The sequence below is a fragment of the Mus caroli genome, chromosome 13 (genome assembly GCF_900094665.2).
Source record: "Mus caroli chromosome 13, CAROLI_EIJ_v1.1, whole genome shotgun sequence".
Classification (NCBI taxonomy): Eukaryota; Metazoa; Chordata; class Mammalia; order Rodentia; family Muridae; genus Mus; species Mus caroli.
Window position 1 is genome coordinate 55584835 of NC_034582.1, and position 13258 is coordinate 55598092.

Sequence of the window (13258 nt, forward strand, 5' to 3'; positions counted from 1 at the left end):
CATGTCCACAGCACAGTCATGGCCAGGATGGCATGTCCACATCACAGTCATGGCCAGGATGGTATGTCTACATCTCAGTCATGGCTAGGATGGCATGTCTATATCACAGTCATGGCTAGGATGGCATATCCCCAGCAGAGTCATGGCCAGGATGGCATCTCCCCAGCAGAGTCATGGCCAGGATGGCATGTCCACATTACAGTCATGGCTAGGATGGCATGTCCACATCACAGTCATGGCTAGGATGGCATATGCATACCAAAGCCTGTGTCACAGTCTCCTTTTCAGACTTTCCCCATCTTGGTCAGTGATAACCCTGCCTGTGGCCTCCTAGGACAAAGTATGAAGCATGTTTTGATTTGTCCCCTTCTCTCAGTCTCACAAGCAAATATCTCCATTTCCCTTTCAGGTCCAATCAATGGAGTTTACATTTTTGGACACCAGTAGCATGTGGCTACAGATTTTTCAGGGTGACTTCCATGAGGAATAAATGTTATTTTCCTTTCCCTATCTCCTCGGCCATGAGCAGGCTTCTGAAAGCTTTCCAGCAGGAAATGGTGGGATCCATGTAAATAAAGTTGCCATGTTTCTGTTCTTGGGAAAGCACTGGCCCTTGAACCTGGCACATGTGGGACCCCCACCCTGTCTTCCCTCTTCCCAGGCCAAGGCCAGGTGGGAAATATTCAGATGATTATTGGCCCCAGATAGAGATTAGGGAATGGCTGCAACCCTGATAGCCACCAGTCCTTCCTAGTCAAGGACTTGGACACTGTAGAGTGTCAACAAGTTCGTCCCAGGTGTCTCTGCCTCTTGTCATCTCCTCTCTGAGTCCAGGTACTGTGAGCACAGCAAGTGGGTATACCATTGAGTGTAACATTAGTTACCTGGTAAAAGATACTGGGACCTTGGACATCACCATGAAGACTCTTCTGAGATTCAAGAGAGCTCTGTATGTCAGCGCTTCTCAACCAGTGGGGTACCACCCCTTTCACTGAAAACACAGATATTTACATTACTATTCTGTTTTTTTTTTCTTTTTTCTTTTTTGAGACAGGGTTTCTCTGTGTAGCCCAGGCTGTCCTGGAATTCTTTCTGTAGACCAGGCTGGCCTCGAATTCAGAAATCTGTGTGCCTTTGCCTTCCAAGTGCTGGGATTAAAGGCATGTGCCACCTCCCGGCTTACATTACTATTTATAGCAGTAGCAACATTACAGTTATGAAGTGACAACAAAAAATAATCTCTGAGTCAGGGGGGTCACCACAACACAAGGAACTGTATTAAGGGTCTTAGAGATAAGACAGTCAAGCCTATATGGTAACTGCCATTGTCTTTGTGCAACTTTAATGAAAATTTAGGATTTCCCACGCCCCTCCCCCCAACCCCGGGGTCAGTTCTGCACTGACTGCCTTTTCCTGAGAATCTCAAAGCAGACACAACCCACCTCTCCGTAGACATGTGGGTCATGTGCTGGTGGTTCTCCTTGAGAGCTCAGAGGCAGTTCCTGCTCATGTATGTGTCCCCTGATCACCAAGCGACAGAATGATGTCCCAAGGGGGCACTTCATCGATGTTTGCTTTACTGGCCTGATACATGCACTTGTATCCACGGTCTTAAATAAACTCTCTTAGGGCTTGGGTTGCTTTATCTAGCATTTTCTCCATTTTCGACTTGCAATCTTTTGACTTGTAATATTTGCTGAAAAGCTGGTTGGTAGTCTCGTAAAATTTAAGTTTCGTGTTTATGGATCACATAGCCAGATTGTCAAGAACATACAGTGCAGTATAAACACATACATCTTGCACAATCCTTTTCTCCACTTGGGCTTTTTTTTTTTTTTTTTTTGAACCAGGTTCAAATCTAAACTGAGCAAGGCCACACAGGGCGTTAAAGTTAAAAAAAAAAAAAAAAGAACAACAACTGTACAGTTGGAATGTACTGAAGCTCTCAGTCAGCTGAGGGAGACGAGCATTGGAGGAGAGGATTTAAAAGAGCCTGTTTCTTATTTCCAATCACCTGGCAAGGCCGTCTAAGAAAACACACTGAGCAAATGTGCTTTTCCAGCCACACACATTGTCTAGATAGAAAAACAACTTCAAACATCCCGTAGTGTTTTGGAAAATATTTTCTGGATCTGTCAACATCGCCCCTCAAAGAGAAGTGGTTGTCTGGATTTTTGGACTCTTCTCATGCGCATATTTCTCAAAAATGGAAATAACAAGATCCTTCAATAATTACTTGGATGTACACCACGGTTTTAGGAATGATTTCTTGGAAGCTTTGCTACACAGCATTCAGTGGGTTTGATTTCATGGGGGAAGGGGTTGCTGATGTGCGAGAGGGAGAAGGGAGGAAGAAGAGAACCCCAGAGAAGGACAAAGCAGCCCCACAAACAGAACAGAAGAAGGACGGAAACGCTTGGGTCTAAGAATCACACCGTGCCACGCTTGCAAAGGTTAACTTAACTGTGACTCGATGTATCCAGATTTCTACAACAGCAAACACGAAGGCTCTGCGGATCTCATCTTCCGGTGGACCCAGTGCAGCGCATTCTGCGTGATCAGAGTGAGAGATACCCACCTCCAGCGATAGCGAGCCTGGTGCCTGTGAGGTCAGCTCTGCAGGTGAGGGACTCCTTCCTTATTCCCTTGCTTGGAAAGGTTCCTACAGAGTCTGCAGACTTCTGGGTCAGGACTGTCAAGAAGAGTGAGGAGGGATTCTTGGAACACTCAACCCTAAAAGCAATGACTCTATCCAATCCTTCCCTCGGGGCTCAGGGATGCCCCAGAAGAGGAGGCTGAAGAAAACAAGGCCCTCTAAATCAACATGATAAAAGCTCTCAGAGACTGAGGCAGCATACACAGGGCCTGCACAGTTCTGCGATTGTATTGTGGCTTCCAGGTTAGTGGTTTTATGGGATTCCCAAGTGTGCCAACGAGTGGGTCTCTACTTCTTACGCCTTCTCTTGGGCTCTTTTTCTTCTGTTGGTTTGTTTTGCTCGATTCTGATGTGTTAGTTTTTGTTTTATCTTATTTTATTTTATTATTGTCCCTTACAAGTCTGCTTGTTTTTAAATGAGCGACAGAGAGAGAGAGAGAGTGGATCTGGATGGGAGGGGAGGTGGGGAAGAACTGGGAGGAGAAGAGGGAAGAGAAACTGTAACCAGGATATATTATGTGGAAATATTTTTTTCAATAAAAGGGTGGGGGGGGGAAGGATTCGGGAAGTACAATTGTGCCAGTTGTAGAAAACAAAAACAAAGAACAAAACGACAACAACAACAAACAACAAAAATGCCCCCCAAACCCAAACCAAACAAAACCCCCAAACCTCAACAAACAAACAAACAAAAACAAAAAACAAAAAACCCAAAACCAAAAATCTTACAAACGGGGAAACAGTTTTATCACAAGCACTTATTATGGGCTCTCATTTTTAATCAATGGTTAATCTTTAGTAAGCATCCCCACCTACAGGAGGTGTCACAGGTCAAACACTTAGGAAGCCCAATGGGCTCTCTTGTATACTGTTTCCAGAATCCTCACCCCGTTCTTTCAGTGTTACAGATGAAAGACTTGCAACCTTGTATCCAGTGCCTTATAACAGGAAGACAAAGAGCTGCGATTTGGACTGAGAACTGCCTGTTTCCCACATTTCCCCCAGCACACACAACATGCAATACAGGGCTCACCCGGAGCAGCTGGCGCTGGAAAGCTAGTCTATGAGGCCCTTGAACAATCCTTTGGTCTTTAGCCCTTGGCTTAATGTTGGCCAATTATTTCAGCCAGCAGATAAAGTAAGTAGAAGGAGCGGGCTGGCTTTGACATCAGCGTGTTGAAACTGGTAACTCAAACCTAGCTCTGATGCCATCATGGTGAAGTCAGCTTGGCATGGCCCCTACTCTCCAATGCCACAGTACTGTGGTCTAGCCACAGGCCTGGCATCCTCGTAGGCTTTTCGAACTGAGTGTGTGGGTGGGTGTGCTTGTGTAGGTAGCAGCTGAGCAGAAAGACTGTAAGAGAGGTGGGCGTTCCCTAACTAGTTCTTTAGGCCAGCTGAACTTGCCTCTCCACAAGACAAAGAAAATTATGTCCTTGGCTGCTTTGGATTGAGGATGGTGATTCTAGCAATGCTCAATGAGATCTCTCTCGATTATTCAGGCAGGAGAGGAGAGAGTAGTACAATTACTTCACATTTTTCGACTGTCCCTATACCCAGTCTTTTATGAGTTCCTTGAGCCATCTTGGCCCATGTAGGTGTGTATCTATGTACACACACACACACATATCGAAGCCTGATAATATGTCCCTTTCTCCTTTCTGAATTTGTTTAGCACTCAGCGTTAGTGTGGTCAAGGCCAACACACTCCATCTGCATGCTAGGCTTTGAGAACCATGTCTCTTCTTTCCTACACCACAGGGAGGGTCAGAACTGACTGTGCTTCCTGGTCAATCGCCTTTCTGCAGGGTTGGCTAAGGGGAGTCATGGGAAGGAGATAGGAAGTAAAGAAAGGAAAAACACGTGCACACCGCTCTGCTTGATCAGTATGTCACTGCCATGCTCCCCGTGCCCGCTCAACTCAACCGGCCTTTTCTTTCTCTCCCTCAGTCTCCATGTTTTCTCTGCCCTTGCTGGCAGCTGGGTTGCAGCCCCCTGCCTGCAGCTGCTTCTGTCATCTGAGGGAGGGATTATATTCTGTCTGCTTCCAGTTCTCAGGACAACTTTTGTTTCCAGGGTTAGACTCCCCACCCTCCCATCAAAGATACAACAGTTTCCCCATCACACTGGAATATTTTACTTGCCTGTACATCTTTCGATTTTGAAAAGCTTTGGGGTTGAAAGTCTCAAGGGCACATGTAAAAAGAGATGCACATAAAAGTGTCTGCTATTCAAAATATTTTCTTGAAAAGTCGAGATGATCTGAAAGTATTTTCCTTCCAATCAGGGAGATACAGATGATGTCATCTGAACATTAGCCTGATGGAAATCCTTATGCAGATTTCTGTCTGGATAGTGCTAGTGTGGGGCTTACCACATAGAGGTGATATCAGATTACCCACTGGCCAACATTTCCACTGGAATAAACCATCATTTCAGTGGGTCATGTTTGTAAGAGTAGGGGAGCCATATTTCCGTCTACTTTCCCTATAGGAAGGCTGCTACTGAACAAACGGGCCATTAAGACACCTTTCATGGCTCTGCCAGCTGACCAATCTGAGAGACCCACTGGCAGATGCCCCGGGAGGAAGAAAATGTGGAAGAAGTGGTCAGCAGGTAGACATTTGGTATTTTCCCCAGTAGAGCTGGCCTTTCCTTTGTAGGAGCAAACAAGCCACTGGTTAGGATCTTAGCGACTGACTGTGGTGCAGGCATCCTGTGAATATCCTCCCGCTAAGGGACATGTACACAAATCCCTGTGTATACCTCGAATCACATTATTTCAAGGGACACCATTAAATAGTGAAACTTCTTGTCAGGAGGTAATCAACTGACTCACGGGTGAGCAGCAGCTCTTGAGAATAAAGCTCCCCACCACACTTCCCTGCTGCTGCCTCCTCTTCCTGTCAGGCTCAGAGCTGGAGAGCGCTGACTAGCATCCTGGATTCTCTAGTGTCCCCACGGAAAGCACAACAGCCCCCCTCGGCATCAGGGGTGGAAGAAAAAGAGACCACCAAGGGCAAGAGGGAGAACAAGAGTCCGGGCCTTAGAAGGTAAGGCTATGGCCATTTCAGATGCTGCTAAATCCTGCTTCTCTACTCCCTAGTTCTCCTACCTCCTGCTTTTCCTCACTTCTACTTCTCCACACTTCCTGCTTTTCCTACTTCCTGCCTTCTCAAAGTTTTTTTTTAAGATTTTATTTATTTATTTTTATGTATAGGAGTACATCATTGTCTCTTCACACACACCAGAAGAAGGCATCAGATCCCATTACAGATGGTTGCGAACCACCATGTGGTTGCTGGGAATTGAACTCAGGACCTCTGGAAGAGCAGTCTGTGCTCTTTTTTTTTTTTTTTCCCAAGACAGGGTTTCTCTGTGTAGCCCTGGCTGTCCTGAAACTCACTTTGTAGACCAGGCTGGCCTCGAACTCAGAAATCCACCTGCCTCTGCCTCCCAAGTGCTGGGATTAAAGGCGTGTGCCACCACCGCCCGGCTCCAGTCTGTGCTCTTAACTGCTGAGCCATCTTTCCAGCCTTGCTTCTTGCCTTTCTTCACTTCCTGCTCTGCCACATTCCCTGCTTCTTTCCACTTCCTGTTTCACCTGCTTCTCTCACTGCCCCAGAAGACAGGCATTTCTCTCCCAGCATATTAGTCCAGTAGCGGAGGACAGCAGGATCTTCCTTTTATTTTCATGTCTCTGTCTAGACCAGAGGCAAACTTAATTTACCTGTAATCTTAGCATGTACTTGTAGTTTTAAAATTGAAGTGTAGCGTCTCTCTCCCTCTCCCTCTCCCTCTCCCTCTCCCTCTCCCTCTCCCCCCGCCCCCCCTCTCTCTTTCCTTGAAATCCAGCCAATATCACAGGCTACTTGGCTTCTACTCAGAGCTCCATCACTTACCCGGTCAGCTCTCTTGTAATACCAGTCAGAGAAGGACGAATGTACAGTCTACCTGGTTTCTTACAACGTGGTCCTTTGGTTATTACACTAATTTGATTCAGGCAATGGACACAGTTGACGTCTTAGCAGGCTTGGAAATTATATTTCAGGTATTTTTCAGAAGCATTGAAACACCATAACTGGCAAGAGGCTAAGGTTTGAAACAGTTATAGAAGGTGGCTCTCCCCACTCCTTCCTGACTCTCCTCTTTAATAATTTATTTATTCTTATTTTTTTTTTTCTATAGAACTCCAGTCTGCTCAAGAACAACCAGTGTGTTAGCCACTGCTCCATGTCTCTGGCCCCTGACTTTCCTCTTCGGGAAGCTCTGACTTTAGATTAGGAAGTGTCTGTCACCACCATTCTGCAATGGCTCAACACGCTTACTCTTAGGAACTTAGAGCTGGGAATGCTGGTTTGTGCTGGAGTTTGTCAAGCACCTAGCAGAGGCCCCTTTTTAACCAATGTGACAGGTATCCTGTCTCTTTCCTCTCTTTCTCTGGCTTCAGCTCATCCAACGTCCTCTTTTGTTTTATGCTATGAAGATAAACTCGAAGAAGGTATAAAGCTGCCTTTCTCCCCAAAGCCATTTTACATATTAGAGCCAGGGATTTGAGGCCCTGTCTGGAGGAGTGGCCACTCATTTTAACTGAACCAGTTTCCAGAAAACACTTCTGACTCAGTGACTCCTGCACTCTGGATTACATTTTATTGAGTTAAAACACTAAGCTATTTGGATTTATTTGACTACACCTATGTGGCCACTCCCCCAGTAATCAGCACACTGCATAGTGACTACCTAGACATTTTTTTTTTCTTTCAGAAAATGGAAAGCTCCTAACCAATTTGTGGAATGTTCACAGGTTCTTAGAAACAAACAAAAATTTTGCTTTTAAGGTTTTCTGAGCAGTTTCATATTAAAATCAGTTGGCTATTTCACATTTAAGCCATTAGTAATTTGAGCTCTAAGCTAAGATCCACTTTTGAATGACATCTAAATGTCTTTACTTCTAGTTACCTAAGTTTTACTGCACAATTAAGAATTGACTCCAATCCATAATTTTTTGTAGTTGATTTCTTCTTCGAAAAACCATTTTTCTGACATAGAGCATATGTGTAAGCTTTAAATACACATCATGGTCTCAAACAGATACACACACACATTTACTCTCTCTCATACACACAGGCTCTCTCTCTCTCTCTCTCTCTCTCTCTCTCTCTCTCTCTCACACACACACACACACACCCCATACTCAAACATTTACCTCCCTAGAAAATACAGGACTCACAGACTGAATACAGCACCTGTCCAAGTCACAGATTTTTGTGAAGATCACTTCAGTCCTCAGAAATACAGAAATTCCCAGAAGTCCTTGTAATTCTGCTGATGGTTTTCAGAACCTTGCTTGGTTTTCAGACTAGAGCATCAGTGATCTCTTTGACTTATGGTAGATTTTCATGTTTTAAACATATGTCCCACCCAGCACACATATACCACTAAATCAATAATTGTAAAATATTTTTCACTTTGCATATGGCCACACACTTAACATGCAATTACATGATTGTTAGCTATTGGTTATTTATCAACAAAATAGTTTCAGTGGTCAGCTAACTTGCTTACCCCAGAGTCTATGATGACCCTTGGATGTGAATTTGAACTTCTCAGTAAAATAGACATTTCTGGTTTCTTTGGAGACTTGGTTGTATCATGTGATGTTTCTCTGGAAACTGTCTTATGAGAGGATGTTTGGCTGAGGAGGTTTCATTGAGAACAGATGTGTGATGTTTTTCAGGAAGCTACCTGGAAAAGGAGCATGTGATGTTCTGCTGGAGCAGATGCTTGAGAGGACACGTGATGCTTGGAAAGGGTGTAAGTATAACCCCACAGACAGCGGAAGACAGGGTGGCATTGGTTTACCTTGCCACTCTTTGCTGGTTTTCATTGGGCTTCGCTGATGACCTTGCCTTCTTCACTGAGCATCACCTGTCATGACTTCTTAGAGAGAAACGAATCAAAGAACTTCTTGTGATATTCAGGTAGCTTCTTGCTGTTTCTGCCCAGTTGGCAGAACAGAACGTTGAGGTTTCTTCTGGATCTGGTTGCTGCTGCTGCTGCTGATTTGTGTGGACTGACTGCTGATATCCTGACAACGAAGATTGGAATCAACAAAGATTGGAACTATTTCTAAACACACCCACATCCCCCTTTGCCCTATTAACCTTTCCTTTCTACTACCTCTGGTGGGTGATGGGTAAGAAGGGAGGTTAAAGCATTTAAGAACCCTTATTAAAGTAGGTTTTGAAAACTCTAAGCCTACAGCTCAGTGACTCTGTTGCAGATCTGTGTAACTCATGACTTTCTAACCAAAGCTGCACAATGATTGTTCCCAGGAGATATCAGAGACAAGAGGTTGGAGATTAACAAAGACACTGATGGTCTTCTGCATACAAATATGACTCTGAGAGAGACACAGGGAACAATTCCTGTTCCTGCAAGTTTAGATGGGATTCTGGGACTTCAGGGTTGTGCTTGCAAGTCATGTTAGTAAGCATGTTAGACCTGACTGTGGCTCGTCCATGCCAGTGGCTCACTGTACTAACCCTAGAGGTCAAGAGGCTGCATGTGTGAGCCTGCCTGTGTCTGATCTCTTTCTCTTACACAGAAAGCTTCTTAAACATGAGAAGACAGTGGTGCACCAAGGAGAGCAGACTGAGATGAACCTGAGTGGGAAATGGGGTTTTCCAAAAGAGTCACAGAGCTGTACACCAGGGGAACAAGGAGTGGTAGAGAGTGCCAGAGAGTCAAGGTTAACAAATTTAGAACATAAATATGTTTTCTTAAGATATAATTTCCTCAATGATACTTCTTACGTTAAAGAAATATCATCCTTCCATCAAGGATGTGTGGCCAGGTCCCAAGTCAATGTCTTATTCCATTTTTTCTGATCCAAGGATACAGAAGAGAAAGCAGTGCATCCAGCCAGGCACACTGCAGCAGGTAGTGACCATCAGCACCATGAGGCAAGGTCCACGTCCAATGAAGAAGGAGCAGGGGATATTGCAGCTGATACAGGACATCCAGATAGACATCCACCTGTACTCCAATGAAGAGAGAGCCACACAGAGAAAGAACTGAAGGTGAGGCTCAAAAAGATGGACATCTGTTTCTCCATCCTGCTGTATGCAAGCTATAAACTCTCTTCCACTAAAATCCGTGTCTCAGAGTTTCACCTCTATGCTTTGGCTGAGAAAATAAAAATTTCCGTGGAGTCTCACAAGTTCTGGTGATACCCAGATTGTCCTCTAGGTGTCCAGTTGGCGGTTGACCAAGTGTCTTTCCCGGCTGACAATTCCATAATTGTTCACTGGGAGGATAGATGCTGTCTTCTCTTGTCAGTGGTCATTTAGTGACCATTGTACTAACTCCAGATTGACTTTCATGAGTCACAAATAACTGGCTACGGTTCTTCTTTTCACCCCTGTGTTTAAGCTTGGCAAGAGGTGTAGATTTTTAAAGTTAAACTCTCTCTGTTCCATGAGTAAGACTAGTGAAGTTTCTTCTCTTCTTAAGTCAGCCAGGTAGTCGGTATTCAGGTAAAGGAACTCTTGCTGTTGGACCCACGTTCTCATGGGACGACTTCTGCGTCATTTCGGCACTCCTGTTCTATTCTCACAGACATCTTTAGGAGATGCTTTGCCCCCTAGATCACAGCATCTGGATCAGTGATTGATGTCCACATAAAAGCCACATCTTTCAAGAACATACAAGTTATGGTTAATAATGTTTTGCCACCTGATCAAATGCTAAAGCTCCCAGCCATCACAATGGACTCCGTAACCTTTAACAGACCCAAGTGTGTCATGAAGTCAGAATGTGCTCTGACCAGCCATCCCTCTACACTGTTTCCTTTTTACTTTAGCATTTTCTTCTAGTCAGGCAGGGCTAATGCGTTCAGGGCACCTTTCATTTCTGTTTTTTAAAGCCTAATGAGTAGCTAAGGGTATATAATTTTACAATGTACTGAGTGTTATTCCACAATGCTTCACTAGCCACAAACCCTCAAGTCAGTTTTTAGAAACCCAGATGCCTGGCTGCGAGTGTTGGTGCAGCTGTTTTGTGGGAAAGCATGAACGTGCACCTTGTTTGGGCAGAAAGAGAACATAACTCATCCTTACAGATTCATAGCAGCCATCTCCGAAACAGCCGGAATGGTGTGTGTCCTCGCAGCAAGCCTGAATTCAGATACATCAGGTGTGTTGTAATTTATCAAATGCTTTTATTTGGTTTTCCTAGAAGGGTAGATTCTCTTCTGGGCTGACTGTGGCATGCTCTGAAGTTATTTTTTCCTTCCTGATAGTTGCAGTATAAAATTGGACTGAAAGAAATTCTCCCCTCAGTCGACGCATTTTCTGCTCACTTTATCAGTTTGATTTATGAGATGAAGTCACACATCGCTTTGTATGGTCAACATCACATTGAAGGCAGTCATATTGTATCCAGGGTTTAGTGCCAGGAACTGTCTAGGGTGACAGAATGCAAGGGTTCTATAATCCATAGATGACAAAGTAGAGGAGTTACACCCCCTGCACATAGCCCCTGAATACTTAGAGTACGTTCTGGACTGTTCCTATCTCCTTACCATATAAGTAGTCGTGTAATGAACCACTCAGGAAATAATCACAAAGCTTGCTTCAGTGCAGATGAAATTTTATTCCTTACATATTTTCCGAATAACGACAGTTGAATCCACAGGTGAGGAGCCTACAGGCACAGGTGGTAAACTGTTCAAACTAGTAACAAAATAACAACCGTCTTGTCTTAGATCACATGCTTCCTTTAAATACTTCTCCACTTTGAAAAAGTCATATGTACTTCAAGATATTATATCTGTTTACTAATATCTCAATCTCAGACAATTTTGACAACAGACAATCACATCTTGTAAATTTTGTTAGCAAAAAATTTTCTTTGTGTTTTCTGTGGTTAAAGTACCCACTGAGGTCCCTGTGCTGAAGGCCTGGCCCATAACTAGGATCCTATTGGAAGGTGGGGGGAAGCTTGCAGAGATGGATCAAGTGAGATGTCTTCTGGTCCTGGGAGGGTACCTTGGAGGGGATACTGAGGTCCTGCTCAACCCTCTTCCTTCACATGCCTTTGATGGGGGAGTGGTTTTATCATGTGCTGTCTCTCCACAGGTGACCGCAGATCACAGACTGATGCCCCTACAGCACATCGAGACTGAACCACCTTTTTCTTTCTACAGATTCCTCTTTATCAAGAACCTGTCACAATCACCCTTCTACACTGAGAGGTGGAATCACATCACTTCCCGTGGCCATTCCTTCTGACAAAATAAGTAGGAAAATACCAGAAATGAAGGTTTAGGGTGGTCATGTTTTCTCATAGTTCAAACGGCTAAGATCTTGACTGAAAAGCAAAGGCGAGAATGACCTCTACAGCAGGGTAATGAAAACTGACCTCCAGCAAGGGAGAAACCATTTCAAGATGTTGGTGACATCATCTAAAGTCAACCAGGTCTTAAATCCTAGTTGAGGTCACTAGGGCCTGGGTATCCAAAACAACATCAGTGCTGAGAATTCCTTCACCAAATTAACGAATCAAGTCAGAGAGCAGTGATGTTGTCTGAGGTGACAGAGCACTTGCCTAGCTTGCTGGAAGCTCTGGGGTGGATCCCCCAACACTACAGTAAATGGGGCATAACGGTGTGAGCCTCTCATCCCAGCACTAGAGAGGCAGAGGCAGGAAGATGGAAAATTCAAGGTTACCTAGGACTCTTAGTAAGTTTGAGGCCAGCCTGGGATACATGAAACCACATCTTCAAAAGTCAAACAACAAATCTGTTCCCTCCCTCTGCCATTTGCCTTCATACTTCTGCTGTTTAAACCTGAGTTTATGACCCTCAGAATGGCTTCAAATGGCGGTCATTCACCAGCTCCCACCCCATACTATTATTTAATAAAGCTGCAGGAATGATAAACTGAAAAAGCTTCCATCCACTTTGGAAAGATTACCATCTGGATAAAAGTCAGCAGGCAAGATCAGGGGTTCTGATGTCTCGAGGCAGTGTCCTGAGGTGATGCAGAGCCCCAGACAGGGTGGGGGTGTGGTGAGGAGGGGATGGGGATGCGGTTGCTCATTTAGGGTAGAGTTAAATACCCTAATGTGTGGGGTAGCAGCAGAGTTGGGTTTTTTTGAAACTTTTTTGTATTTTTAATTTATTTTATCACTCCATATCCTATTCCCTGCCTCCTCATCCACCTTCTGACTGCTCCACATCCCACACCTCCTCCCCACCCCACCCTGTCTCCATGAGAATGCCCCACCCCCACCTCACCTGACCTCAAAACTCCCTGGGGCCTCCAGTCTCTTGAGGGTTAGGTGCATCACCCCTGATTGAACCCAGACCTGGGAGTCCTCTGCTGTATGTGTGTTAGGGGGCCTCATATCAGCTGGTGTATGTTGTCTGTTTGGTGGTCCAGTGGTTGAGAGATCTCGGGGGTCCAGTTTAACTGAGACTGACAGTCCTCCTACAGGATTATCCTTCTCCTCAGCTTATTTCAGCCTTCCCTAATTCAACAACGGAAGTCAGCTGCTTCTGTCCATTGATTGGGTGCAAATATCTGCATCTGACTCTTT

General features: G+C 44.7%; 1 long non-coding RNA gene across 1 annotated transcript; it reads left to right on the forward strand.

Annotated features, from left to right (window-relative positions):
- Positions 1-1947: 1947 nt before the first annotated feature.
- LOC110307556 lies at positions 1948-12602 on the forward strand. The gene is made up of 4 exons (XR_002379414.1): positions 1948-2899; positions 5150-5709; positions 8394-9738; positions 11865-12602. It is a non-coding gene; the product is annotated as an uncharacterized LOC110307556 (long non-coding RNA).
- The last annotated feature ends 656 nt before the right edge of the window (positions 12603-13258 follow it).